This window comes from Monodelphis domestica, chromosome 8 (genome assembly GCF_027887165.1).
Source record: "Monodelphis domestica isolate mMonDom1 chromosome 8, mMonDom1.pri, whole genome shotgun sequence".
Taxonomy (NCBI): domain Eukaryota; kingdom Metazoa; phylum Chordata; class Mammalia; order Didelphimorphia; family Didelphidae; genus Monodelphis; species Monodelphis domestica.
In genome coordinates this window covers 193,620,530-193,644,987 of record NC_077234.1, presented here as the reverse complement: position 1 = coordinate 193,644,987, position 24,458 = coordinate 193,620,530, and the positions used below count along the sequence as shown (strand labels likewise).

Here is a 24,458-nt window from a genome sequence, read left to right as displayed (position 1 = left end):
CCATATATATAGATTTGCATTCCACATATGTGTTTATAGACATACATGTACACATGTATCACCTAGAAATAACACTGATCCAACAAACTTTTGATAGCTCTCACATGCCACATATTAATAACTCCTGAACTACATTTAATTTAAAAAACTCTTAAAATATAAGAGTCAACTAAACGATCATCCTAGTGCAAATATCAATAATAGGGAAATAGGTCTTGATCAATGATACATGTAAAATCCAGTGGAATTGCATGTGGGCTATGGGGGGCAGGGGGGGGAGGGAAGGGAAAGAATATGAATCATGGAACCATAGAAAAATGTTCTTAATTAAATAAATGTTTTAAATTAAAAAATAAAATATAGGAGTCAAAACCGAAGAAATCAAAAGTATATGGGAATAGGAAGAGGCAAATAGCTTTTCCAGCTTCCTGTCTACAGCTGGAACTATCCCAAGGATGTTTCCAAAGTGTCTAGAGAGGATGGGTTAGCACCAGCATTTTCATTCACTTGCAAAAAGCTGTAATTTTATTCTGCCTGCAAAATAGTACATTGAACATTAAATATAAAAGAAAAAATAGCAGGAGAGTGACTTCTTCCACGCCTATTTGGATTTGAACTCCATTGGAAACATTGAGAACAGCATCAACAATAACACTAACCAGTTTACATAGCATGTTACAACACACAAAGTTCTTTCATCATAGCCCTGTAAGGGGGATGGCACAAATATTAACTCTATGGTATTGATAAGGAGGAGAGGAAGCATGGGTCCTAGACAGATTTACCTCATGTAAGTTGTGCCAGTGACTGCATATATACTCCTAGTGTGACCTGGGACAAATTGCTCATCCTCTCAAAATTCTAGGCAATTCTCAAAGACTGTCTAGCAGGAGGTCTGGATTCCAACGAGATCGTAAAAAAGGAGACGGGACCCACTTATACAAAAACATTTATAGCGGTTCTTTTTGTGGTGGCAAAGAACTGGAAATTGAAGGGATACCCATCTGTTGGGGAATGGAACGGCTGAACAAACTGTGGTACATGTTAGTGGTGGAATGCTATTGTACTATAAGAAATGATAAGCAGGATGATTTCAGAAAAAGCAGGAAAGAGCTATATGACATGATGCAGAGCGAAATCAGCAGAACCAGGAGATAGATACACAGTGATAGCAGCATTGTAGGATGATCAACTGTGAAAACTTGGCTACTCTCAGCAATACAATGATCTGGGACAATTCTGAAGGTCTTATGATGGGGATGTTCACCTCAGAGAAAGAACTGTTGGAGTTGAATAGATGTGGATCAAGGCAAACTATCTTTCACATCAGTGGATTTATTGTTTTATGGGGGGGGGTGATTTTGTATGAGTGTGCTCTTACAACAATGACCAGTATGGACTTGTGTTTTGCATGATAATACACCAATGCCCCCCACCAAAAAGACCGACTAGTAGGTGTTGACCTGTACAAGTCAGAAGGAATTTACTTACCAGAGAGTTCTAATGCCAGTGAAATCATAGATCTAGTTTGTATATGAGAAAAAAAGAGGCTTCCAGCAGTAGGTATGGCTAACAAAATCAGATATTCTAATTTTTTTATGGTAAAATGAAGGCATTGGACTAAATCAGGATTTCTTTATACACACATATGTATATATTTAATTGGTTTATTAATAATAATGAAAATAATAGCTAATATTATAGAGTGCTTAGAAATTTGCAAATTGTTTTCTAAATAGAATGTCATCTGAGTTTCATTAAATAAGTAGTAAATAAAATAAGGAAGTAAGTGCTATTACTATTCCCATTTAACAGATGAGGAAACTGAAACAGAGGTGTGACTTGCCCAGGGGCACTTAGTAAGGGTCTAAGGTTGGATTTGAACTCAGTTCTTCTAAACTCTAGGTGCAGTGCACTATCCACCATGCCACCTACATAGATATATTTTATTCATTTAAAAACCCTTCTGAAAAGGGGTTCATAGGCTTCACCAGACTGTCAAAGGACTCTAATACACACCACAAAATGTTACGTAATTTCCTAGACTAACTAATCTCTAATGTTTCTTCTCTTCACTCTAAATACTAGAATACCAAGAATAGTGTTCTTTATATTATACCACATTCACCGCCTTTCATCTCTGTCCCCTCCTTTCTCATAATAATTTGGGAAAATAAAATCTGGACTTTCAGATCGATTTTCTCTGCCATCCCTGATTCTTTTTCATAAGCTTTTGGGGTGCTAAAAGGCATGCCGGAGTTTCATTTAACACATGACAGGACCCAGCAGAGAATCAGCCAAAGGTGCTGGGACATGCTGAGCAAAACTTCAAGTTAAAGCAAATTGGTATCTGATTTCGATGTGAGATGTAGACAAAGAGGGAATGGACTTGGGAAGGAGTCAAAATGACCTTTGTTTGACAGGTGTGTGTGTGTGTGTGTGTGTGTAAGAGAGAGAGACAGACAGATGGATGGACGGACAGACAGACAGAGAGAAGGAGGGAAGGGAGGGAAGAAGAGGGAGAGGGAGAGAGAGAAAGGGAAAGGGTAAGAGAGAGGGAGAGGAGAATAGCATATGTATGTGTATTTGTTTTCCTAAATTCTGGCCTTGAGATCCAGGTTATACTCATATTTACCAACATGGCATGCTTTCCCATCTAAGGTAGGCTTAGGTTGGCTTTGTGGATTGCCTGGAAGAGAACTGATATTACCAATGAGAGTTCAGTTCTAGAAGGAAGCTGAATGTTAGCTTAATCTGGGAGAGGGGTGGGGCAATGGTGTTATAGTCTGGAGTAGCACTGGCCAGTCTAGTTTATATTGAGGCTCTCCTTATTCTAGGGAGTCCATAAGAATATAACTAATTATGGAAGGAACATGGGGGCTGTGAGTTAGCTTAGAGGTGATCAAGTCCAACCCCCTTCTTTTTCTTTTAAACCCTTACCTTCTGTGAATTGGTTCCAAGGCAGAAGAGCAATATGGGCCAGGGAATGGGTATTAAGTGACTTGTCGAGGGTCACACAGCTGGGAAGTGTCTGAGGCCAGGTTTGAACCCAGGACCTCCTGTCTCTGGCCTGGCTCTCAAACCACTAAGCCACCTAGTTTCCCCCTAACTCCCTTGTTTTCCTGATGCCCAAATACAGTGAGGTTATGTGATCTCTTATCTAGTATCACAAAGCTAGTAGGTGTCTGAGCTGGATTCAGACCTTCGTCTTGGGACATTTAGATAGCACAGTAGATAGAATGCCAGGTCTGGAGTTGGGAGGTCCTGGCTTACATCACACCTAAGACACTTCCTGGTGTATGACTTTGAGCAAGTTGCTTCATCCCAGTTGCCTAGCCTTTATCCCTCTTCTACGCTAGAATCAATACTTCGCATCAGTTCTAAGACAAAAGGTAAGAGGTTTGGGGTTTTGGGTCGTTTTTATTTCAAGTCTAGCATTCCATCCATCACACCTCAGTTTCCATATTTGTAAAATGAAGGGGTTTGGATTGGATGATTTAGGCTCTTCCTACTCTTACCTTTTATGATTTTCTAACTTTTTGATTTCCCTCATTGCATTCAACTCTCCATAAATGCAATAAAATACCTTTGGGAGGGGGAGAAGGCTGGCTCTGTGATTGCAGAAGTGGGACAGCCAGGGTGAGGAAATGCCCTCTCCTAATGAGAGTCAGTGCCTGCTCTGCAATGTAGAGCCGTCTGAGAGGGTAGCGAACCAGCCTGAGTGAGGAAGGCATTAGTTTAGCTTGTGCCTCCGCCATAGTGGTTGGCAAATCCCTTAGTCTCTTGGTGCCCCAGGCACTGTGAGCTCATGGTAGATGTGTAATCCTGCTGAATGAATGAATGCCGGGTCAGGGCTGGAGTCTTCTCAGCAGCACTGGGAAGCCTGGAGCCATTTTGTTTCCAGGGCTTCCAAAAAAGAATCTTCTGCAGCTAGCCCGAATTTTTCCGTAATGGTTCTTGGCATTACAAGACAGTCGCATAATTCTAAAGAAGCTCCCTTAATTCTATCCTTCTTGAATAAAGGGATGTGATTTCTGTTGGAAATCAGTCATTTTGAGTCCGAGGATTGTTTCCATCCCTAAAAGAAGCCAATAAGACAAGATACTGCCTAAAGGAGAGAGGAGGAAAATGTCTGGCTACTTCTGAGTAGTAAATGAATGTCATCACTCATGGTGTATGCTTGCTAATTTGTAGCTAGATCCAGGACAGTTGGTTCTGTGCTTCATTTTCTGCCCCCTGCTGCGTAGCGCCTATAGGTGGATGGATGGGGCCCCTCAGGGCAGCATGTCCAAATTCTTTTTTAATATACTTCATATATTAAACTCCTTTCTGAGGTCAGGCAATTTCGGAATAGCTAACCGAGATAACATTATAAAAAGAAATGCCATCAACATTGTCAGAGAGAGCCAATAATCCAGCATGGGGGCTAGTGAAATGCTTACCTTTTCCCCATCAAATTCCAGTTATTTAATTAGCAAATATTATTAAATAATTATTATATGCATAGTAGTATACTAAGTGATCAGGGTCAGTGATGGCACAGGAATGTGACAATTTAGTTGAGGAGAACAGATAAAATACAAGGAAATATGTAAGCAAGGGAACACGAGTCTGGTACTAATTCCATTCAATTTACCATTGTGCCATAGAGATAGATACTAGGGATTTCAATGTGGAAAATAATAGTTTCTCCAATTAAGGAACTTATTGTCTAATAAAGAAAAACAGACATATATGCAGATAAGTATCATAATTAGAAAATAATTAAGTGTATAAGAAAAGTATACAATGGCCTGATTCATAGAAATACAGAATTTTGCTATACGCCCAAATGGATCCATGATCTCATCGATATTCCCTCTAATTATGCAAATTACAACCCATTTATATCATTTCATCTTATGTTGCTTTAATTCAAATTTTCCCATAAGTTCTGGACAGGGTGCTCATCCAATGGGCTGGTAACCTTCCTTGATTCCTCTTGACAACAATGGAAATAATGATGTACATGGAACACCTTATAATTGTTTCCCACTCTCATCACTTGACCAGAAGGGATCATAGCCATTATATAATTCTAACTTCACTTTAAAAAAATAATATTTTATTTCCCCCAATACATGTAACAACAATTTTAACATTCTTTTAAAATAAGTTTTGAGTTCCAAATACTCTTGTTCCCTGCCATCTCTCCAAGCTCCCCAAGAAGGTAAGCAATCTGATATAGATTTACATGTACAATCATGTAAAATATTTTCCTATATTTATCATTTTGTGGGAGCGATCTCAAACAAAAAGAGAAGTGAAATATAATATGTTTTGGTCTGCATTCAGACTCCATAAATTCTTTTCCTAGAGATGAATGGCATTTTTCATCATGAGTCTGCAATGGTCTTGGATCACTCTATTACTGAGAATAGCTAGATTGTTCACAGTTGTTCATCAAAAAAATATTACTGTTAGAGGCAGTTATAGTATATAGTAGATGGAACTCTGGACCTAGAGTTGTGAGAACATGGGTTCAAATCTGACCTCAAACATTTCCTGGACGTATGACCCTGGGCAAGTCACCTAATCCTAAAGGTCTAATCCTAGCCAATCTTTTGTCTTAGAACTGATACTAAGATAAAAGGTAAGAGTTTAAAAAAAGGTATTGCTATTACCATGTACAGTGTTCTGATTGTACTTGTTTCCCTTTGTATCAGTTAATGTAAGTTTTCCCAGGTTTTTCTGAAAGCAACAACAATAGTATTCCACTACAATCATATACCACAACTTGTTTAACTATTCTCCAATTGATGGGTATCCTCTCAATTTGCAATTCCTTGCCACCACAAAAAGAGTTGCAATAAATATTTTTGTCCAAATAGGTCCTTTTCTCTCTCTCTCTCTCTCTCTCTCTCTCTCTCTCTCTCTCTCTCTCTCTCTCTCTCTCTCTCTCTCTCTCTCTCTCTCTCTCTCTCTCTCTCTCTCTCTCTCTCTCATTTTTTTTATCCTTTGGGATGCAGACCTAGAAGTAGTGTTGCTGCATCCAAGGGTATGCACAGTCTTCATCATAATCCCAAATTGCCCTCCAGAATGGTTGGATCAGTTCCCAACTCCACCAACAATGCATTAGTATCCCAATTCTGCCATATCCCCTCCAACATTTATTACTTTACTGTCATGTTGGCCAATCTGCTAGGTGTGAAGTGGTACCTCAGAGTTGTTTTAATTTGCATTTCTCTAATCAAGGGTGATTTAGAGCATTTTTTTATATGAGTATAGATGACTTTGATTTCTTCTTCTGAAAATTAACTTCATCATTTTTGTAAGAAGATTGAAGCTAAGAAAAGTAAAATGATGTCACATGGAGAATTAGCAGCAGAGTTGTGTCTAGAACATAATTAGGAATTTTTGTGCCTTGGGCAAGGGAAAGGAATGAGATAGATGGGAATAGGAAGAAAAATCTTAGGCCCCTAAGACTCTTGATAACTAGTCATTGGTCCAAAGTGAGGGAGACTGGCTCTTGCGGGGGTGGGGATGGGTGGAAGTCTACCCCTTAACTCTCAATAACTGGTCACTGGTCAAAGGTGAGGGAGTCTGGCTTCTGCTCTGGGATAGAAGTCTACCCTCCAGGTGAGATTATGGACACCCTCTAAATCTCAATACCCTGAGGTAAAGTTCTAGTACCCAAGTTGTGATTCTTTGCTTCTGATTTGCAGTCCCATGCTCTTTCCACTGCCCCATACTGTCTCTTCTAACACCTCATTGATACTAGTTTAAGTCAATAGTAAATCATATTCAATATCTAATACTGCATCCTATTTTTTGGAATTCATTTCCAAAAATATTTAGTGGCAGAGAGAACATGAAACTTGATAGAGTCTGACTCATTTATCTCATTGTAGAAGAGAATAAACTTGCTTTCTATATATCTTTTTATCCTCACCCTCCCATCAAAAAGCAAGGAGCAGAGGAAAATGGTGAACTGTTTGCAAAGAACTTTGCAGGGAGGTGAGGGTCTGAAGGAGACTGTAAACACATTGCTATGTAGAGCCTATGGGCAAGTAAAGATAATTGGAATCCTGTTCAAAGAAGACATTTGCAGCTTTTTATCGCAAGTTTCTACTTTATTTTTCCCCCTACAGACAGATCTATCTCCACAGATATTTATAGTTCAAGCTCCCGGAGGGTTGAAACCTTTCCATCTTTGTTGCTCACAAGTTTTCTTCTCTTGACAACAGAGCTGACCCTTTACAAAGCATTAATGCTAAGGTTAAACAGGCTAGACAGCCGACTATCTGTCAGCATGGATCCACAGAGGTGCCTTTAGGCTTTCATTCAGATAAAGGTAGTTTCTACTTCTTATGGAAAAAGAATCCACAGTCGAGTAATTTTAGCTGTCTCTTCCCATATATAGCATTTGCTCTACAACACTCATGGTTTTCCTTCCAGAAATACATTTCCCCTAAATGAGGGTCCAAGTCATTCCATACCCAAATGAAGGATGCATGGGACATTCAGGGAGGACTAGTAGCTCTGGCACAAGGGCAGCTTTCTACCCTTGGTATCCATCTACCACCCAGTTCTCATGTGGCTCTAAGAAGCTGAGGCATGTGCAGTGGCCACATATCTTGACAGGAGGGCTAACCCATTTTAAAGGTAGCTGACAGACCTCAAATCCATTAATCAGCTAGTGGAGTTCCTACCCCAGGTATGTGAAGACTCCCCCTGGCAGAAGGGGAAAATGAGAACAGTTTGTTCCAGTGGCCATGAAGATAACAGAAGCTGATGCTATGGAGCACTTACAGCTTGGTTAGATATAGAAGAACTCAAGGTCATCCATGGCACCCCAGATCATCACCAATCATCTTGATTGTCTTGTCCTTGGACTTTGATGACTGGGAAAAAGTGAGGCCAACAACTTTATGCAATTCTTCTTCCTTTAAATCCAATTTATGTGGGAGTCAAAAGACATCACCAATGATGTCATTTTGGTCCTCTTTGAGTACCAAGAAGAGCAATCAATCAACTATGATGACCAAAGATTATTTTATGACTATTGTTAAAATAAGTGGCATAGTGAATAGAGTAACTCATCTAGACTCAGGAAGACCAAAGTTCTAAAACTGCTTCAGACATTAGGTGTATTTTTTAGCCTCAGTTTTCTTCTCTGTCAAATGAAAATATAAATACCTTCATCAGAGGGTTGTTGTGAAGATCAAATAAGATGATATATGTAAAGTGCAATTTAGACCTTAAAAGGTTATTTAAATGTTAGCTGCTATTATTATCTGCTGTGAGGTGGGCCAGCCTCCCACAGGGGATGGGGTCTTGGAGGTGGGACAGTGTTGGCAGAATGATGAATGGGACCCAGCTTTCACATTCAATCCACAGCAGAGGTTTCATGGGATAAACTGCTCCACCTTTGCTGAGACCTGGCTTTATTTTATACCCTCATGATCACACATCTACTTGGCACATAGTTTCATTCTCAGCATACATGTTTCCATGGAACCTAACAACAGACAGAACGCCTAGGGAGATAGTCAATGAAACATTGTTGCTAAGGGCAGGATCAGTAGGTAGAATCAACATGACCCAGATATAGGTTAGAGAATTCAGAGCACAGATTTGCCAGAAGTTTTTATGTCTAGAAAAGAGGGTCTTATCTAAGTGAGTATATAAGAATCCTTAGGTTTAATTTTGTAAGTGGGCTCTCCTAGTAATATCATAGGGGGACAGAGTGGGATATCTGTATTAACCCTGCAAGCATATTTCTCTCGTCTATTTTTCCTGGGGCTATGTAAGAATAATAATCATAGCAATTCCAATAATAAGGGGATGCTAATAATGAAAGTCACTTAGGGGGGTTTCAGTGGGTATTTCCATCCTTCCTGGGGGCTGCTTTACAGTCCCCGGTTTCCACGTGGACCATGTCAAACAGCATGGTCTTTGATGGCTCCCAGAAATTATCTGAGTGAAAACCATTTTTTGAGCTTTGACTCAGAGGAAAGGTTTGTGCCTTATTATTTTATTTTTCCTTATTAGGAATAAAAGATCTTCCATGTCCATTAGGGACAGCTAGATGGCTCAGTGGATAAAGTGCTGGGCCTGGAGTCATGAAGATTCATCTTCTGAATTCAAAACTGGCCTCAGACACTTACTAGCTATGTGACCCTGGGCAAGTCACTTAACCTTGTTTGCCTCAGTTTTCTCATCTGTACAATGATCTAGAGAAGAAAATGACAAACCACTCCAGTATCTTTACCAAGAAAACCACACGAGGAGTCACAGGGAGTCAGAAAAGACTGAAACGAATAAATAACAAAAGTGATTATAATGCAGATATGATCTTGGATTTTCAAAGACTATGCCACTGAAATCTAAGTTCAAATGAGTTTTATCAGTATAAAAGAGATTTAAGAACTGTCATCTTGGGATTCAAAGTATGGTGTAGCTCGTGTAGTCCTAGGCAAGCTTTCCTGTCTCAGCCCTATTGAATGATTAGGGACCACCTTGATCTTTGAGCCAGAAGGCAAAATTGAGTCATGTTACAGAATTATTAAAGATAAACAAATAGTCTAAGAGGCCTCAAGATCTAAAAAGCAGTAGCAAAGGAATCATCTGCCCTATTAGCTCTATTCAGTGAAAATCAATCAACCAGTCAACATCTTCCCAATATGAATTCATTTTATTTTATTATTTTTAAAATGTATTATTTACCCCAATTATATTTAAAAACAATTTTTAGCATTTATTTTCTTTAAAAGTTTGGGTTCCAAATTATCTCCCTTCTTCCCACCCTTCCTCCTCTAAATCCTCTTCTCTTCATGAATGGTAAGTAATTTGATATACATTTTACATATATAATGATATAAAACTTTTTTTTAAATAGATTCTTTTGTAGAAGAAAATGCAAATGAAAAAATAAAGCAATAAATTGAGATGTAGTATGCTTTGGTTTGGATTCAGAATCCATCACTTCTTTCTTTGCAGATAGATGGCATTTTTTATCAGGAATGCTATGGGATTGTCTTGGATCACAGTTGATCATACTGTGCACAATATTCTCCTGGTTCTGCTCACTTCACTCTGCATTAGTTCCTGGAAATCTTCCCAGATTTTTCTGAAATCTTTCTCCTTGCCATTTCTAATAATATTCCATTATAGTCATACATCACAACTTATTAAGTCCATCATAGTTGATAAGCACTCCCCTCAAGAAATCTGATATATTTTACAGTCATCAAATATAGCAAGAATGAAAATGGATGTTAGAAAATGCATTCAGAATTCTAGGAAATTTTCCTTATAGCCATCATGATACAGGGGGGAAAGCCCCAAATGTGCACTTGGGGAGATTTCCATCTGAATCCAGGATGCAACAATGTCTATGTGATAGTAGACAAGTCATTTGATTCTCAAAGCCACGTTATTTTTCATTTTCAAAAAGGTGATATTATGGAACTTGGACTACCAGCCTCACAGCACTGTGGTGAAGAATACTTTATAAACATGGAGGTGATATGCAAATGAAGCGACTCTATTCTTAATAGCTGTGAAAAAATAGACCTGCCCTAGACACCACATCCAGCTTCATGAGTAATCAGAATCACCTGGCTTCCAAACCAATTCTACACCCCCTAACCCCCTCCCCTCTTTTTTCTCTTGTCCTTACCCAGTCTCTGTTCCAAAAGGGCTGTGTGGAATGCTGGGAAGGACTACTTCACTTTGAATCCAACCCTGCTATCTACGATGGGCAGCTAGGTAGCCCAATGCATGGAAAGCCAAGGCTGGAGTCATAAGATAACTTTCTGAGTTGAAGTCTGGCCTCAGTTACCCTGTGCTTTTGGTCCCATATCAGGCTCCAAAGTGGTGTTCCACAGGTGTTGGCACATTCACTCAGTGCTCCTGGGTAATTCCACAACACTTCAATATCCAAAAGAGATAGAGGTTCCCCCTCCCTTCGCTACCCTTCAATTACTACGGAAAATCTTCCCCTCCCCTACCTTACCTCTCCATCCCTTACAAACCCTTCCCTGCACAGGTTTATTGCAACCCATGTTCTGTGCTCTTGGGGACAAGACTCAGATTTTCTTAAATGGGAAATCACCATAATTAGCAGTGAAGTTCTAAATTGTAGCCAATCAACCAAATCTGCTCACATTTGCAAGTGAAAAAGATGCAAGGTTTGTTTGAGCTTGTTTGAGCTTGATCACAAACTAAAATGGTGGGTGGCTTTCCTAGCTGTGCCTATCTGCTTGTTTATGAGGACCTTACCTTATATCACCTAACTCTGCACTCCTACATCCCTGTATTTGTGATGATCTGCCAGGAGGTAGCTAGGCTGGCAGGCTAGAAAAGTTCTCTAGCCTGACTCCACAGAAATTTGAAGCAGGGAGGCATTGTATTCCTTCAAATGATGGAGCATCTTAAGAGGAAAATGTGTCCGGTCCTTCACCTTGGCTGGGATTTCATTTCTTTTTTTTCTGGCTGGAATTTCATTTCTGTAGAAGCAATTTGCCAACTTCACAGGTAATTTCCATGAGTCATAAAATCATAGGATTTCAGTGCTGGAAACAATTTATCCCTTCATCTTATAGATAACATGGCCTGGCCTTATTTAACAATAAGATGTGTCCCTCTCAAGGTAGGTTTTGCTCTTTGGTCTATTGTATATACTGAGAGTATAAGAAAATACGAGTGATTCAGACATTCTGAGAAAAGTGCACCCCAGAGAGGTGAAATGACTCGTCTAAAGTATAATAGTTCATCAGGGCCCTTTCTCTTTTCTCCCATTTTGTTTTATTTTATTTTATTTTTGACTTAATGGACATAAAAGAATCAGTATTTACATATGCAGTGGGGAGCAAGAGAGGATCATACACGAAACTATAAATCTCTATTATATAGAGGCTGCTTGTTTTCAGTGTACAGCAGATTCAATGCACAGGTTTCAAAGCTCTCTTCCATTTCTGACCAAGCTTTTCTTCTTTTCTCATTCTTCTTCTATCTCTGTTCTCACTCCGCATCCCCAAATTGAAGGAAAAGAAAAAAACAACATCCTTATAAGTAAAATGCATAAACAAAACAAATTCCTATATTGGCTATATATGAATGTATATACTTCTTTTTCTAGCTTGAATCTATCACCTTTCTAATGACTTATAGTATGTATCATTATTGGTCCTTTGGTCAAATGTGACCTTTCCCTTATAACTGAATGTCTCCCTTTTTCTGTTTCCAAAGCACCAATATGAATAGATATACTCTTTAAATGTCTTTATATCAACTGTAGACATTGTTCATTTATTGACCTAAAAGATACTAAGGCAAAGAGAATTAAAGGCTATAAGAGTCTTGACAGAAAACTAGTTCTGACTTCATTTGGGCTTCTTTCAGCCTCCGATGTTTGTTTCCATCATAGAGATTGTAGTTAAAATGCAGGAAAATTAAAAATCTGGACTGAGTTTGTAAAACCATAGAAGCACAGATGTATCCTTGCTAGACATTTAGTTCAACCAATGCCTGAAAAAGAATCCATACGATGATGTATCCACCCAAGAAATGGTTGTTCCATGGCCTCATTCACTTGTTTTTTCTTGTGTGGCTCTGTATAAGGGCTTATGGGAGAGTATATCCTTCAAGGCATTGGGAAGAAAATGTTTATATAAACATTTGTTATTGCTTTGGCTTTGAAGTAAATATTCCTTTATAAAAAGCGAAGTTATGTGAAATGAACCACTTTCATTTGCATAGGACCATTACTCACTATTTGCTACTATTTGGGGTACTCTTTACTCGCCTGAGTGTGCAAGTCGAGACCCCTTTAAAGGCTGATGGTGTTTGGTTAGATGCCTATTTCTGTTGGAGGGCCTAGAACTCTGAGAAATAGAAATAAGGTGGCATGGCAGAGGGCCCTCAGAAATCACCTGCTGACTACCCAGGGATGGTACTGGGTGGTCTCCTATCACATAGTCTTTTCTCCTACTACAGCTCAATTTATGTGAATTTTACTAAATGAAGAAGAAATGAAGCATATCAGATAAAAAGTTGACCTCAAAATTACATTTTGAGTGCTCTGGGAGGGTAGCCTTGAAACTTATCTCAGATCCTGCAAGCATAAGTCCTACATTCATAGCCAAAGGTTAAATAGGGATGGTCAAAGGCTCAATGAGTCTTACCTACAGTGGCTCTGAGGTTATTCCCAAAGGACATTCCTTGCTTCTTTGTTCCTTGTGGCTCTGAAATTCTCTCTGGACTGCAAGATTCCTGCAGTAACTGGTGAACATCATGCCAACCTTTCAAAACTCCCAAGGCTGGCATGGTCTTCATTAGTTATCGTGAGCTAAAGAATCATAAAATGAAGCCAAACAAGATGGGACAAAAGAAGGAAGAGATGAAGCCAACAGGCCTTTTTGAATGCCCCTGTAGATAACCAAAGATTCTCCACTTCAGAATGTGATCAGCTAACCAGAACCATATATATATATAATGTGTAGACATGCTTCAGAGTCTTTCCAAAGCATTTTCATTAAACATCCCAGTTCCCCCAGAATCAAGAACCATCCCAGATTTTCTATTTGGAGAGTCCCAGCTACTTTATTTATGCATCAAATCCCCATTACATATCAATTGGTTTTGGCAAGTTAATCCATCAAAGATAGCACCTGAGGTAAGGAAGTGAAGAGAGAAGATGATGCTAAGAAAGAATAAGACAGGGATTTGGTCTACCAAGAAATTATTAGTCAGGGCCATCAATGCCCTGGAGCAAAGCAAGACCAGGAACAACAACAACAAAAAGACTGATCTTAAGGGGAATGTTCAGTTATCCGGGAGCTATGGTAAGTGGTGGTCCCCAAACTAAGCTTTGGAGTCACAAAAGATTTAATATGTGTGAAGAGGGACTCACACAAAAACATAAATTCTCTTTCCCTAAGACCAATTGAGGCAGCATTTGATAGTTCTTCTTCCAAATGTCCATGGGGGCAATGAGGGGTATATTGACTGCCACAGGAGGGTTCAAAATATTATGTGATACTGTGTGATGATATTTCATCCTCACCTATTCTCCAGAGTATCCACCATATTTTAATTATTAAAACTGAATGTAACTGATAGCTCCTTATTCTAGTTAGTCCTCCATCCTCCTGGGAATCCCTTTTGTAAAAACCAGGGCAAACCAATGATTACGAATGTAATTTTCTTTTCTTTTTTTTTTCTTAGCAAAAATTGGAAAAAAGCCAAAGTCCCTAGTAGCTCTCTCATTCCCAGATGTATTTTCCATTCTGGGAACTCCCTGCTTGGTGAAAACAATTCTTCTGTATCTTCTTAATGCCTTCCACCTCCTGAAATATCTTTTATCTTGTTTCCTTGTGGCTTACTAGCCAACCATCAGTGGTTGGACTGTGCTTTTTGAGGCGGGGGGGGGGAGGGGGGGGGGGAATCCATACTTGTTTGATCATGTTGATGGGGAGTGATTTTTCACTACACAGGTTTGGTTTTTTCCTTTGAGTGGGTTTATGCTTTCCTTTATTTCTTGACCCATGATAAAACAGGTTTAAAAAATGTGCATGTGTATTTGTATTGATCCCTTTTTAGGGACGGACTCCTCAGAATAATTTTTAAATGCATAAAATAAATACATTGGGTAACAAGGAGATTAATAACAACTACAAAAATATTTTGAATAAAACAGGTTCATGCCTGAGATACTTCCTGGCTGTGTGACCCTGCCCCAAATCCTTTAATCCTCATTGCCTAGCCCTTACTGATCTTCTGCCTTGGAACCAATACCTGGTATCAAATGTAAGACAAAGAAGGTAAGAGTTTAAAAGAAAAATGAAGCTAGTTCATGAGACACATTGAGAACAATTGGATACCATTAGTCTCTGACTTACAGTCAGAAACTTGAGTTCTAGTTCCGTCTTTCCCACTAAGTCACTGGATGACCTTGGGCAGATCACTCCCTCATTCTGGAACTATTTTCTATAAACTCAAAGGATGAGAATAGATGCTTCTGGGGTCTTTCCTAGCTTCCTTTTATTAGTTCTGGTAAATCCCCTTTTTTTAAAGCAGTAGAAAGGAAAATTGAAAACACCTTTGCTGAGTATTGTGCTCTGTTGAAAATTTGAAATAAGGAGGCTTGATTTGAACATCCTTTCTTTCTTCTATTTCCTCTTCCACCATGCCCCACTCCCTACTTCCTTCACCCTGTGAACAAAATATAAGCTTAGACACTTGTCAAAGATGAAAAATTCATAGGTTCATAGATTTTAAGATAGCAGGAATCATAGAGATCATTGAATCTGGCCTCCCTCATTTCACATATGAGGAAATGGAAGCTCACAGAGGAAAAGTGACTTGTCCAGGGTGATATAGCAAATTAACGTCTGAGGCACTTCAAATTCAGTTCCTAAAATTCCCAGTTCAGTGTTCTCTCCCTATATCATACTTCCCAGAGGAAATAGTACAGAAAGAACCTTGATTACCTTTGGTGGTAGCTCAAAGAGGTAGGTATTGTAATTATGGACTTCCTAGATTTAAAAAAAAAAGCATATTCCATGATATAACTCAGTGATGGAGCACTTTTTAGAGACTGAGTGTCCAACTGCAACCCTCATGCCACCTGTGAGCCGCCTGCCTTACCCCAGATAGGAAGGAGGAAGTGCATCCATTGGGCTGCTGGGCAGAGGGGTGGGTGACAAGAGAAATGTCCTCAGACACATGGAGAGGAGGAGAGGAGCAGCCCCCTCCAGCACATGTGCCATAGGTTTGCCAACACAGATCCAATTTATTATCCAGACCATTTTAGTAGAATCCTACTTACAGGAGGGGGATTATAGAGCTTTGCCCAAGGGTGCCAGTATGGGAGTGAATGGTCACTTCCTTGTGTGGCTATTCTTTATCTGCCCATGCCTTTGGTGCACTCCACAATGGTCTCAACACTGAATCCTCTTCCTGGGACCTTATTTCTCCAATGCTGCCCTCTTATTATTGCCCCAAGGACAGACTGAGTTACCCATGTTAGTGAGAGGATTTTCAAAGGATAGCAGCTCCAGTAAGATAACTGTATTTAATTTTTTGAGAAATTGTTACAGAGGCTTTCCATTAGCTAGTGATGTTATTTCTTGCTTTGTTAGAAAAGATAGTCTTCCCCCCCCCCCCAAGGTTTGATTAAGGAATTAGATTATATCCTGTTTAGAGTTACACATCCTTTGCTGGAGTGGCACCCATTGTTCAGAGTAGATCTGGCTGGAATTTGGTTCATCAATCTCCCTCTCTCCCAAACTGAGCTGTCCAGTGCACAAGAATTCCTCATTGTGGTTCTGAGTCGATCATTTTAAACACTTTTAGAATAGAGAGAAAAACAGCTCTTGGCCGTGACTGCCTCTGGTCTCCCCTTCTTATTATGGCACTATTCTCCTTGCCTCTTCTGGGTGCCAGCGTCCTGGCCACATGGGGATCGTCATTGCCTGTTGGCTCGGGTAGAAATGAAATCTGAGGCCGTCTACCACAGCCACTAAAAAGCGGATTCAGACCACAGCCTTGGGAAGATGGCACCTCATTGCCTCAGATAATGGAATTAGTTCAGAGAAACTTTCCGAACCCATCCTGTCATTGCCTAGAGCATAAGGGGAGAGACACAGCATCAGCATTAGTAAGGGTGGTGTTTTTAGAAGCAGCAACAGAAGGCTCCTGCTGGTTTTTAGTGTATTTTGGTTCCAGGTCACTGAGAATTCCCAGAAGTGGCTAGAGCTGATGCCGTCAAATCTCCTTCCCAGTGCTGACATGGCCCAATACCCTGCCTGAGCCCTAAACCTGATGAACCCTCAAGTGCTATATAGTGCTGCCGAAGCTTAACCAACTCCACTCTTCTTTCTCCTGGGAATTTTGTTCATAGAAATTATATAGTACCTTTCCTCAGAGCCTGGTATGGGAATGGGGCAGGTCTAGTTCTTTTTTTGTCACGCTCACTAGCTGAGTAACCTTGGCCAAATTAATTGACCTCCCTGGGCCTTAGTTTCCTCACCTGTAAAATGAGAGATTTGGACTATAAGACCTCTAAGAGCTCTCCCAGCAGAAAAATGTTACACTAGGGAAAATGCTTACGGAGAGGAAGTGGGGTATGGTTGTATGTTTTTAAGTTTTAATATGAAAATAGTAAAGGTCAGGGAGCCTTGTCCTGAACTCTTGGATTACCAAGCTATTGGCTTCTGGAAAATATTATTTTTAGGATCATAAAATTTTGACATAGGAGAGGTATTACACATCATTTAGTCCAACTCTCCGATTAGACACATAGGAAACTGTTGTCCAGGGGGTGAAAGGGACTTGCTCAAACAATTAATTTATATCCATGTCACCAGGAACCACTCCAGGCTTCCGCTTTTTTATTAGACAAACCCCTTCCCAATAAGTTATTTAACACGTTTTGAACAATCAACTATTGCCAGTGGATGATGCTATTTGCTCTGAGGGTTTTCGAGCTCACTCGCTATGGAACCAAAGAAGGAAAGTCTGCATGGCAGAGAAAAGGTGAGGCAAGTGAGAATGGTCAGTTGGTTGGTTGTTATCTTTTCTACTTAAAGAGAACCCAAATGACATTCTTGAGGATGTCTTTTGACTCTCAAATAACTTGGATTGAAGTGAGACAGAGCTGCACAAACCGGTCAGCCTCCCGCTCTCTTCCAGAGTCATCGGAGTCAGGATGGCGCAGGGGATGCTGCTGGCTTCTTTGGTTTGTAACCAGGCTCTAAGCTCTCCACAGCACCTGGAACAAATTGTCCCTATCTACTCGTTCCATCAGGGCAGTTCTTCACACGGGCAGTTAGACATCCCCCCAATTCACCAACAGGTTTGAGACCTCTTGGTTAGCCTCCCTCCTGAGACAGTATACTGGACTGTGATTACTGTGTGTGCTACAGCTTCGTGGAGCTACGGAGAGGGCTAGATGGCCAGTAGACACCAAAAGAGCAAAACAGCTTGGCAAGCCCTCACACCAGAGGTACTAGTTTTCCTTGGACACTTTGGACACCTATTGTGAGTGCAGAATATAATCAACTGTGGCTCCAATCTCGTAAACATCTAGCAGAGCAAAGTACTTATAATAAAATCCATTTTCCAGGGCAATCTTGACCAAGGAATTCTGGTCCTTGTGGCAGGAGCAGAATAGAAGTTCTCAAAGTCAACTTCTTAAGAGAAATTCAGATGAAGTGGGGTGGGGTAAATTTTTGAGGTGTTTAGGACTCTTGGAGCCCCTAAAATTATACCACATCAGTGGACTGTAGTTTATGGTCCATTTTGTGTATGATGCTTTCTGTTTTCTGATGTCATTTCATGGTTAGCTATTGTCCACCTTTCAAATTGGAAGTTCACATGATCTGTTTGGAGGGTTTCAAGCAGTGGCCCAAACACAGTGTTCTACTGAGTAAGTCCATAATGAACTCTCATGAAGGAGATGGGAGGGCGTAGAGTTACGATTCTTGGACTTGGTATCAGGAGACTTGGGGTCCACATCTTAGCTCTGATTCTAGTTTTAGTGAGTACAGAAAAGTCATTTAGATACCCTGCAGTCTGAATTCTTTCATCTATAAAGCAGGAATGATATTATTATTCTTTCTACCTTTCTTACATAATTTCTGTGAGCAAAGTACCTCATAAACCTTGGAAATGTCATCTAAATGTGAGTCTTATTACAATTTATTTGGGGGGACTCAAGGCAGAGCAGAAAAATGATTCATTATGAGAAAAGTATCTTCCTAAATTCTTCAGGACTACCAATATCTCTTATTCACCCACAGTAAGCTACATTGTCTTCCCTTTTTGTGAGGAGGTGGCTTTATCCACTTTCTCTACTTTTCTCTTTGGCCTCCTATTTTCTTCTGATTGTGAAAATCTGAGGTTGCTTTTTATAACTTCCTTGTTTTGGCAGATTTAGCTATTATTAGTCCATTTTTATCTCTTTCTAATGTATTCAAATTTAATTACATGTTTTTCTTTTTCCTTTGGTTCGATTGTACTAATTATGTTGTATTAAGCCTGTCTCAAATATATTAATAGACATTTCATTGTCCCTCCATTTACTAAATTGCCCAGGATTTGTACTTTTAGAGTATTTGCCATTCATGGTAGCTTCACTTGTGTAAATTTTTTTTTTAATATTGCAAGCTAAATTCTATCTTTTCAATTCTTTGTATGAAATTGTACTTAATGGTTGAAGGAAGACTAGATGTGTTCTAAGATCCTTACCAGTTATGGCCATATTGAATCTAATTAGGCAGACCTGTTGGCAACTGACTAATAAGAATTATTTTTATAAAGCTTGTTTTTATTAGTTTCCCTGTCATAATTCTGATTCAAAATTTCAGATCATCAAGATGCCAAAATATTTTTTCAAAATATTATTTTTCAGCTGTGAAGATAGGATTAACCCTCTCGCCTTGCCTATTTTTAGCTAATCAAATCAAGAACTCCAAGTACCCCTACTTACCATTAAGTATGAGAGCTCATGAGTCATTTACTAGAGCAGTGATGGGCAACCTTTTGAGCTTCGTGTGTCAAAATTTGCCAAAAAACCTGAGCATAACTTGGGTGGTGTGCCACTTTGAGAAAAAAATCATAATTTCATGATATTTATAGTTTAAATATTAACAAAAATGTATAATTGTAATATAACTATTTAATAAACCAAAAATTAATTATTTCACTTACCTGCTTAGTGACTTCTTTGTTCATCTGTCAGTTTCTTTTGTTGGTCTTGATATTATTTAACTTGTGTGGGGTGCTGTGAACTAGGATAAGTGAGGGGGAGGGGGAATTCTTTAACTAACCTACCTATTAGTGACTTTTTTGTTGCTGAATTTGATTGGCTAAATCTCCAATTGAAAGTTGGTATTTTGTACACTTCAAGCCCAAGCAAGCACTACTTACTTCATTTGTCAATCTGTTTCTTTTATTGGTTTTGATAGTATTTAATGCTGAGAATAAGGTCTCACAAACATATGTAGAGGGAAAAATTGTGAGTAAATCCATTGCTATATTTTTCAGGGTGCTAAAAGTGTCTGGTAATCAGTTCCAGGCACTCCTCCATTGTATGTGGGCCAGAGCCCCATGCTGCAAAAGCAGCGGCTGCCACCTGCCAGCCTACCTGCCCACACATGCTCCTTCCAGGCACAAGCTCCTCCTCCCTGCCCCCACAGGAGCCCCGCCTTGCCCGCTGCTCAACCCCCCACTCCCATGGGCAGTGCGTGGAACAGCCCTCCCTCCCATGCCAGGCTGGGGCCCACAGCTCCCTAGGCGACCCTGAGGCACACTGAGCCCACATGTGGCCACATGTCATCAAAAATGGCTACGCATGTCAGTGTTGAGACACACGTCATAGGTTTGCCATCACAGTACTAGAGTAAGAACACACTTCCAAAGGCTACTGCCTGCACTCTTCAGCTGTGCTTGGCAAATTGAAAAACTGTCATTGGTTTCTGTGAAGAAGGGGGAGTGACAGGAAGTGACAGGAAGTGACAGGAAGTGACATGGAAAAAAGGAGCATACAAAGAAGAGACCAACATGGTCTAGAGGCTTTTCCTTCCTGGCTTCTGGAGATACTGGTTCTGGAAATTCATTTGGAGACTTTCCACTTGGATCCTGCATCAGCTTGTTGGGTGAATGGTTGAGATGCCTACTTTGGCTTTGGAGGAGGCTGCATTGGTGGAACCCCGGCTGAAGACACCACTGAGACTCCTGGCTGAGGATTACAGGGAAATCCACGTGGAGACAAGAGTCTTGGGGAAGGCCCTGCTGGGGCTGAGTGGTAGGGGTGGTAGGCTCGACAATTCTCTACCTTCTTCTTACATTTTTCCACTTTCACTCTTTCCACTTCTTTGTAAATGAAGCTGCTAAAAGTCATTTTGATGTAAGCTATAATATTTTAAAATCAACAACTACAAAATTACTTTAGAATTCTCATATTTAACATAAAACCTAAATTTGACTCTTACAAGCTTCAATTAAACTTTGAATAAGAATAGAACCAAAGCAAGTAATAGACCTCCAGATAATAGCAATAATCAATCTTCAAATTTGATGTGATTGACTTTATACTGGCAGTGTGCATTATCCATTTCACTCCAGGCATTTCTAGCCTGGAATGGGCAAAACTAAACCAGATATATATATATATATATATATATATATATACATATATATATATATATATATATATATATATATATATATATATATATATATATATATGCACCGCCACCCCTTCCTGGTGTCTCCCTTGCATTACTTTTAGGAATCTGGGAATGGTTGCCCATCCTATCAAAAGAAATTTCACATGATGCTGGCAATGATGACTTAAAGTAGATCATAGAACTAAATAAAACATTCGAGGTAGAAGGAACTTTGGACATCATCTAGTCCAAACCTTATTGTCCAGATAAACAAAATAAGACCCAGAGCTAAGTGACTCGCCTAAGGTCAGAACACGTTTACGTGATGGATCATGGGCTAGAATCAGAATTTGTCACTACCATTCTAGAGTTCAATCTACTCTACCACACTTTAGTTGCATTTTTCATTGTAATAGCTTATCAGAGTTGAAAGGGATATTATTTCTATAAAGACCTGGGAATTTAAAAAAACATCTAAATCAATGTCTGAGCTTTGGAGGTGGGGGGGTGTTATATAAATATGAGTTTCTATTTTACAAATGTATTAGATAATTCAGCACTACTGATCACTCCTGAAATTGCAGTTGGATCTGCATGTGAAAAACCCATTACATTGGCATGTTAATGAGAATTTAGTAGTAAATTAGGAAGAAAAGATTCTTTTAATAAAGGCTATGGGATTGTGAATACTATCAATCACTTTCCTTGAAAAGTAATTTAAATTAAGTTAAATTAAAATGAGAGTTTAGTATTTTGGACAATGACAAGTATCCATACTTGTTTTGTTAAAGATTGAACTTTTTGGATTATGGGAAGTTTAGGATGGATGGATGGATCATACACGAGACAATAAAATGTTGAAAAAATTTAGTTTGTGTCTATTAAGTGGCAAGTGATTGGCCTGTTTCAAGCCCCAGACAGCGTAACATTCTTATAGTGCCCAGAAATCACTGCAGCAGGTTATATATGCTCCTAGAATCAAGATAATAGACAAAAATCTTGAAAAGAGCTTTCAAGAGAATTATAAAGGAGACAAATTAATCATGGCACTGTTCTGTAATAAAGAGATGAGACACTTTCCCCTCAAGGTAAAGTGCTACAACTAAGCAAAACATACTTAAAACTCTCCAGCAGAAAGTGCTTAAAAGTACTTGTTCATTGGGGAGGGAAATAGGCTAATTAGAAAAGAGAATTGGGGATTAAGTATTAAGGCGGGATCAATATGAAAGTTGTATTCACTGCTCCAAAGAGGTCCTTAGAGAACAATATACTCTAACCCTGCACCAGGAAAAATCTCAGAAATTAGCAGAAGACCCTGTGGATGGACTGACTCCACACCACATCTGTGCCCTTTTCTCAAACTTTAAATAAGCATGGGTTGCTGACCTGAAAAGAAAGTGGGCTCCAGGGCACTGAGTGGCAAGTAGCATCCTGCTATCCACAAGACAGAAGAAGAATAAGAAAAGTTTGCTGAGTAGATTATTAAATGGGAAAGTCTAGAGTAAAAGTAAGAAAGGTAAAACAGGGTAAGAAGGCAGGGGAGAGATTTCAGTCTTCATCAGTGGAGAGAGAACCAGCCTTAAGTGAAGTAGCATTCAAAGAATTAGAATAAAGCACTCTAATACTGTGGCTTAGAAAAAGAGAAAGCTAGGGAGCAGAGCAAGCTGAGTACTGGATTTAGGGTCAAGAAGACCCAAGTTCAGATCTTCCCTCAAAATTTAGTAGCTATATGGCCCTAGTTAGGTCCCTTAACCTCTCAACCTCAGTTTCTTCATCTGTAAAATGGGGATACCATCTATCTCCAGGAGTTATTGTGAGGATTGAGTAGTTAGAGGAGATGGAACTTTTTTTTTTTAACTTAAAGTACCATGTATTTTAGAGAAGTAGTAATGTAGTAGTAGTAGTAGTAGTAGTAGTAGTAGTAAGTAGGGGAATATGGAAAGCAATGACTTTAGAGACATCAAGGCTTTTATTTCTAAGCTAAGTAGCAATCAGTGAAGTTCAAATCACCAGAGAGGGTGAAGCCAGAGACTAGTCAATTTTGCCATGTTTTTCTATTTGAATAGTATTGAAGATCTCATAAGAAAGGATCTACTCAGGAAAAACAACAGCCAAAACCTACCTTTGTCTTTGTGTTTTTATTCAGTCATGTTCATTTCTGTGATCTCATGGTCCATACTGTCCATGGGGTTTTCTTGGCAAAGATACAGGAGGGGGTTCCCATTTCCTTCTCCAATAAAGCAATCAGATGTTAAGTGACTTGCCCAAGGTCATGCAGATAGTAAGTGACTGAGGCTAGATTTGAATTCAGGTCTTCCTGACTCTAGGCTCAGTGCTCTATCCATTGAACCACCTAGTTGCCTGCTATCTTTAGCTAGTACCAATAACACTTGTATAAACTATCCCATCCTCACAGGAATTATCTGTGCCAATGAAATCACAGTTGTGGACCAAACAATGTTGGCATAATAGGCTCCTTTTGGAAAGAGGACCTTTATGTCTGTATTATGCTCAAGAACGTAAAATATTTCAGGGGGTTTGCACACAAAATATTCCTTTTTCATATTTTCATCAAGGATTTTCTCAGTATGTGTGTTCTATAGATTATTTTGTAGAATCGAGAAAGAATGGCATGTGGGTGACTAGATGCTGGTGTGTTCATATCTATCTTTTTAATTTTCTAATAATAGTAAAATCTATTACTTTTTTCCCATTCTTTAAGCTTTAACTTGAAGCATCTTTGCCATCTCCCGCATAAATGTCTTCTATGTGTATATGGTCTAGTTCAGCTCTCCTTTTTAATTTTATTTTCTTAAGTGCCATTGAAGGGATTAAAATCCAAAAATGGTGGTTCCATTGACATATTACTCCAGACCTGTTGGTAAATCTGTTCCATTTTTTTCTATTTGTTGTCCTTATTCAAATTTCAGCTACAAATGATTTTGGAATAATTATGTTTAACAGGGTCTTGCACAGAGTTTGCCTTAAATGTGTTTATTCTTCTAATCTTTTTTCACTGTTTTGTGAAGGGACACCACTTGTAATCTACCATTGCTTCCTTAAGAGTTACAAATGATTTGTATTCCTCGTTTCTCTGCTTAGTGAAGAGCTCAAGCATTTCCTGGCCATAACAGTTTCTAAGCTCTTTTGAACTTCTTGCTATAATGATTATTTTATATATCAATTAGAATTAGTGATTTTATTTTTATTCCCTTTTTTCAGATGCAATAACATTTAATAGATCCAATTGGAGATCTATTATTTATACCTTTTTGTAATTGCAGGCTGTATCTTCTACTA

The 24,458-nt window shown here is 39.2% G+C and overlaps 1 protein-coding gene across 3 annotated transcripts in view; it reads left to right on the top strand.

The window, feature by feature from the left end:
• The window catches only part of GPR45 (G protein-coupled receptor 45), an 83,830-nt gene that overhangs the window by 11,124 nt on the left and 48,248 nt on the right, over window positions 1-24,458 (top strand). The window lies entirely within an intron of this gene.